This window comes from Nicotiana attenuata, chromosome 10 (genome assembly GCF_001879085.1).
Source record: "Nicotiana attenuata strain UT chromosome 10, NIATTr2, whole genome shotgun sequence".
Taxonomy (NCBI): domain Eukaryota; kingdom Viridiplantae; phylum Streptophyta; class Magnoliopsida; order Solanales; family Solanaceae; genus Nicotiana; species Nicotiana attenuata.
In genome coordinates, this window is record NC_031998.1 from 22,881,299 (window position 1) to 22,887,812 (window position 6,514).

The 6,514-nt window shown below is 31.5% G+C and overlaps 1 long non-coding RNA gene across 4 annotated transcripts; it reads left to right on the forward strand.

The window, feature by feature from the left end:
* On the forward strand, positions 443–5,168 carry LOC109233154. Of its 4 annotated transcripts, none has more exons than XR_002069044.1 (3): positions 443–535; positions 784–857; positions 1,550–5,168. It is a non-coding gene; the product is annotated as an uncharacterized LOC109233154 (long non-coding RNA). The 4 variants fall into 4 exon arrangements; XR_002069046.1 differs by lacking the exon at positions 443–535 and having other exon boundaries at positions 544–1,624; positions 2,038–2,088; positions 2,237–5,168; XR_002069045.1 differs by lacking the exon at positions 443–535 and having other exon boundaries at positions 544–857; positions 1,550–1,624; positions 2,237–5,168.

Below are 6,514 nucleotides of genomic sequence, written 5' to 3' on the forward strand. Positions count from 1 at the left end.
TATATATATAAAAAGTTATTTAATTTTGCTGTGCTAAAACACCAACCTGTCTGGTTATAGCAATGGTTTTTTAGAAAGTAATTAGCCATTGTTCTTGAGTGGCAACTATTATAATCCTCTTTTCTTCAATAATAGAGCTTTCTCATCAGCTAATTGAATTTAAAAAAATGAAATGTAGAAATTAAAGGGATGAATGATACATCCTTAAGCATAGTACAAATTCAGCTTATAAGGTGTTTTCACTAAATTTTTAACTATATAATAAGTAAAGGTATCCTCGTACAACGAAGGGTACTTTCGGAATAATATTGTTTGTTATGGGCATTATGGTATTTTACTTTCCAGCCCTTCTATTTCGTCTTTCTTGATAACACGTGTTGGAACACTTTTATTGTGGGATACAGCTGGATTACACTATATTATAGTCTACTGATTTTCACAAGCCTTACCCGATTTCGCCGTTTCTTCTTCTTCATCACTATATTTCTTTTTTTATTCTTCTTCATCACTCGGCTTCTTCTGGCCATTTAAATAGGTGAGCTATGATTTAATTTTTTCTTTTTAAAATTTTCTAGAAAGTTTCATGGTTTGGTCTTTAATAGTGTGGCCATCTTCAAATGCAGTAAATCTCTAATCCTCCTTGTAACGTTAATGGATGTCTTTTTGGGTGATTTTGACATTTCAGATTAAGTGTCTGACATCATATTGCTCTTTGTCTCTGCATTTCATGTGTTCTGCGCCATTATCTGCTGTACAGGAAAATAAATCTTATTCTTTAACTAGGATTATATGTTATGGCATGTGAACTCTGCGACAATTGTCTAATGTTGCGGCATGTGAGAAGTTCGGATTTTTTGGTAAGTTTTCTCCTTTCTTGCTCTAATTTATGCCCGTGACCTTGGAATTCCTTTGAGAGTTTGTTCATTTTTGCTTCAATTTTAGATTTCTTTCTCTTCTGAATAATTTTTTGTTAGATTTTCTTACATGCATGTCAGTAATTCTATCTGATCTAGCATGTTTGAGATAATGTACCTGGTGCATGTAATTTTATATTATTTTGGATTACTGATCGTTGATCTCTTATCGTCTTTAGGCACTTATTACCATGGCCGGATCTACATTATAGATTATGGGTGCTTGAGCACCCATTATGATGGAACCAAACACTATTATTTATTATGAAAAACAAGAAATTTTTTACAAATATATTAATCGAGCACCCAGTCTTAGTAGCAATTTTGAGATTAAAAATAATTAAGTACCCATGATTTAAAAATTCTGGATCCGCCACTGCTTATTACTATCTGCAAATTGAAATGTTTATGCAAAAATCTGTAGTATCAAGCTTTCTGTTGGAAGATTAGGTCTTTTCCATAGCAGCAAAGTGTTAGTTATTGACAATGTTGGTCTGTTTGTAAACGTACTTTCATGGTGCTCTATATTTGTAAATCTCGATTATTTATATTTAGTCACACTTTATATCCAAATAATTTTGCATTTTACTCTTCTTTTACTTTATTCTTCCGATTATTTTCATTCCTTACTCAAGGCCATGGAATTTAAACTGGGCATACTGATGAACCCAAGGTGTTCGGTGATATGTCTGAAACAACTAAACTATTTGGTAAGAATTTCTTGTCTTTCTCTTTTTGTTATTTTCGAGTAAATTAAGATTGCCTTCAACTTTGCAAACCTTTACATTTTTGTGACTTGGGGAAAAAAATTTCATAAACTTTTGTACAAATATAGAAACACTTATAAAAGGATTGAAACAATAATAGACTTTTGTATTTTACTTGTTAATCCAATTGAATATGTTGCTATGGGTGAGGTAAATTGGCCATGGTATTAAAGTAGAGATGGGTCAATAAGTTGTCACTGATGATTCATTTTTTATTTGCCTATTTTTTCGTGGGCAAGTAGAGTTGTACAGGTAAAAGGTTATTGAAAGATAAACTAATTAGATTGACTTGTAGAAATAAGTGATAATGAATTTTTCGAAGCTCTAGCAACGATGTTAATGCTGGTGATAAACAGATTGGAAAAACGCGGTGAACAATCAATGTGTTGTATTTCAACCTTTTAAAGGTGAGATTTGGCAGTAGTTACCTACTTTAATTCACAAAGTAAGAACATTTTGTTGTATTTAAGATATGTATGATATTATTTTGTATTATTCGCTACCTATAGATATTTTATTTTAAGTGCTAATCTAACTTTTATAATTACGCTTTAGATGTTCCGGATTGAACTCGTTGGTGCTCTAATTTGGAAAGAATTTTAGCAACACCAAAACCTACAAACATACTTCACAAGCAAGGTAATACCCTTATTCACCTTACTTTTTTTTTTTTTCAAATGCCAGTATTCAATTAATCACATATTGTCTTGTATTAAGAAAAACAGTTGTGACATTGAGAGTTGCATTATGAAATGCTATATGTGAATCTTTTCTATGAAATTTAGTTAGAGTTGAACAAAGTCAGTAGAGCTTCATGGTAGAGTTGTCAAATTGGATGTAGATATGTACATCATAGAGGCCAGGCGTGTTGCCTCTTGGGACATTGTACACTCAACTAGCAGTTAATTCTTCAAGGTAAGCTACGAAGTCATAGTTAGATTCAAAATTCTATAGTTTAATTGCATCTAATTGATGACTTACTATCGTGTTTTCTTGATGAGAAGATTGGTAATTGTTCATGTTACAAGTAGTGCAGGGACTGCAGAATTGGTGTAAAATTTTTTTAAAAAAAAGGTATGGTTGTTGCTCTTGCTCAATAGACTGCCAATTTTGTAAAATTATTTTTACCTTTGTTCTCAACGAATAGTGCATTTGGGGTGCTGCAAACTATTTTCATCTCTCTTTTGGATTTGCTTATTCATGGAAAATTACATCTGGCTAAGAAATCATTTATAAAGAAAGAGTTATAAGTATTTTAATATTATGTTTTGTGATTAATACGCCAGTTAAATCCCAAAGCATCACCATATTGGAAAATTAGTTTCTCATTTTAATCATTCCTCGAAATCAAATTACTATGAAGATAGTTGAGACATAAATTTAGTTGAATAAATAAGTGAAGTGGTAAGAACTAGTAACCTTGAGAAACTATTTTAACTTTCCTCTGGGAATTGAACCTTTGCAAAACCTGCAAGTGAATCTGCTCAAGGAAATTAGTAGTTCCTTCTATGATTTGTCTCTACAAGATCTTAACTTTCTTGGCTGATTCTAATCTTATAAAATATGTTGAGCCTATGACTTGGTATAAATGTGATCAGGAGCTATTCTTAAAGTATTGCGTACCCGCTCTGCCATTTGAAGTACGTCAACAATCAAGCTATAAAACTTAGGATATCATGCTAAGAAAGTGCTACTACCTTCGATTTTTGTTGCATCATAAGAGAATCACAAATGATAAACTAAATACTAACATTGTTTTTGCTTCACTGGGCGAATAGCTTGTAAGGAAGTTGGCTAACAATGATGAGAAGGGAAATGTAGGATTAACCATTAGAACTATGATAAGAATAGAGCCTAATTAAATTAGGAATGACCATTAGTACATTACTATTTAAAGTGTTGGATTTAATAAGGCTTATGAACGACTTTATATATAATTTGCCTCTTCTGTCACCACTATTTATATCTCTTATGCAATCATTTGTTCAGGTGTATGGAGGATGGAGGAATGACGACACCTTTGATATGCTTCACTAGGTTGGAGTATCAAGTTTGGTGTCATTCTTCTGCATAGCCTCTCTAAAATTTATAAGTCACCCAATTACAATAAAGTATGATTAACTAATTACGGTGATATCAGTCTTGATTAAAAGATTATAGGTTTTAGGACTTAGGTATTCATATAAACATTTGTCCCGCTTTGGTCTTCTCAAGTTGAGGAAGAATATAATAAATGATAAATAAAAATCCATGAATGGTTAAAAGGAGGCCAAATTAAAGCTTTTAGTTTTTCTTTAAAGGTTGTAAGGCTAGATAATTGAACAGGGAACTTGTAGACCATTTCTTTGTTAGATTAGAGATTTATCTCCTGGTTCCCTTACTTAATAAGAATTGGTAAAATAAAATAATTTCAAAGATTCTTAATCATTTATTTTAACTGAATATGTTGATTTTTCTTTTGTTGTGCACAATTGCATATATATTTTACAGCATGATCAATGGTCTGTTTGTGACACTTCGTAAGAGAAAGAATAAGAAATAAATTTTGCTTGCCAAACACATTTTCTTTAATATGCCTTTTAGAACAAAATTTAGGACCAAAACAAAATTACTGGTAATATTGTTTACTAATAAAATTTAAAGGAGTAAATCTCCCGATCTAATCAAGAGACGTGTTTGTAAACGATTTACTAGCAAAATGTTTCATATAGAAAGAAAAATACAGTTCTTACATAACTTTTATATGAGATATGTAAAAGATAGTTTCTGTGCTTTTAAATTAAGTGGGTATCATTGTGAGAACCTATAAAAGAAAAGTGATCATTCAATTTGAGATGGGAAAAGTAAATGTTTTCGCCAAAAAAATAATTGTGGCAGAATTTTTTAGTCTATATCTAAAATACAATTTTGAAAGTATTTGTGTACCCTTTTCATGTACTTTTTGACTGATCAGAAATTTGAGTGTTGGGAATCAACTGCTAAATATTATACTTCAAATTTTCAAATTGCCACAAAACAATTGGATATTTGAGAGTGCTTCTCTACTATCCTTGGTTCTTCTCGTGTATCTATATTTACATAGATGATTGGTGTTTCCTTGTCTTTTGAAGGTGATAAACTTCTCCTATGTTCTGTTCATCACTGTGCTGCTGTTTCGAGTATAACAAGAGTAACTTCTGAGCTAGCCAATGTAGCTGATACTTAAAAGGGAATAATGGGTCAGAATGTGCTTTTAGAGACTCATTTGTTCTATTATGTGGGTGCTGCATCAATAATATACCTGGTTATAATAGGTACAAATAGCAGTATACTAGAGTGTTTTTACGTCCTCTTTTACTATGTTGTACCACCCTACTATTTATGATTGTCTTTTTAATTTCTAAGGATGGTGCTCTATTCTATTGGCACTGGAACACCTGGAAAAAAAAATTCACAATACGTAACACGGGGCATAATATACTACTTTAGATTTCCAAGTACTGACATATATTGTTGCAAATGCCCTACTAGCTAGTTTGATCATGAATATTTGCAAATGCTAAATTTCTATTCAAATGAAATGTTAAGATACTAGTCTGAAGGTGTATTTCAAGTGAAATACTGATTTTTACCCACTAATCTTAAACTTTCACGTTTTTTTCTAAGTGAAACACATGTTCAACTGCAATTTTGACTTCCATAAATTCACTTCAAATGAGTTTTTCTTGAAAAGAGGCTTATCCGTAAAGTACGTAAAAATAGCACGGGCTAGTCAATTTTCGGATTGGTCATTCAAAAATAGCCAGTGTTTGCAAAGTCATTGAAAAATAGTCATATTTTGCTGCACCACGGAAAGTTCCAGCATAATACACTATAATGATGGAACTCCAACACGCGAAAAGTTCCAGTATAGCATACTAGAGATTGGAGTACCGGAGTATTTTTCCATATTTGGAATAGTGTTTTCGTTCAGATTTATATTTACATGAAAAGTGGCTAAATTTTCGTTACTTTTGAAACTGTGATTATTTTTGAATGACCGCTTGTAAATCTAGCTATTTTTGAATTTTTTCCGTAAAGTACTCAAATGTATGTCGAATGATTCCATCGTAAAGTCGTGAGAATAATAGTATTTAGTAATGGGTGGCACTATTTTATTGGTGGTTGGCGGGTTCGGTAATTTTTCGTCTTTGATATGTGGGGTGTGCTTGGCTGTGAACCATGTACTACGAGAGATAAGAAGTTTATGAGTTTATAATTATAATTTTTATAAATAATTGGGTATTAAATTAATAATTTATGAATATTCAATGAATTTCTAAAAAAAAGATACAAATTTAAACCAAATTTATTGAATTCGTCCAGCTACTACTACGAGGAATATTTAACGAGCTTGGACCACAATATACTTTATAGTTTTCGTTGAGTAAACTTTCGTTTTCAACGTGTAAAAGTTTCAAATTATAAAAAGTTGCCCATTTGGGAAAGAACTAAAAGTTTGTTAAATTAAGCAGATTGGAGAATATGGAGAGTCACAGAACGAACATGGTGCGGAGATTGGAGGTGTTGAAAAAAGGAGAATATTGAGATGTTGGAAGATTTTTTAGTCTAAATGATACCTATATTTGTGTCACTTTGTCATCCCAATGTATTTTAAATTCCTCTTACCGTTGACTGAACTTATGTGTCATTCAATTTGCTGAGTAAGAAAAATGAGTGCTTACACGCTCTAAAAAGGAGAGTGGATATATTTATTTTGATTTAAAAATATTAAAAATAATAAGAATAACCATAAAAAAGAAAAAGAGTACATTAATTTCCCAACCCAAATATCTCTACCCGTTTCCCAACCCT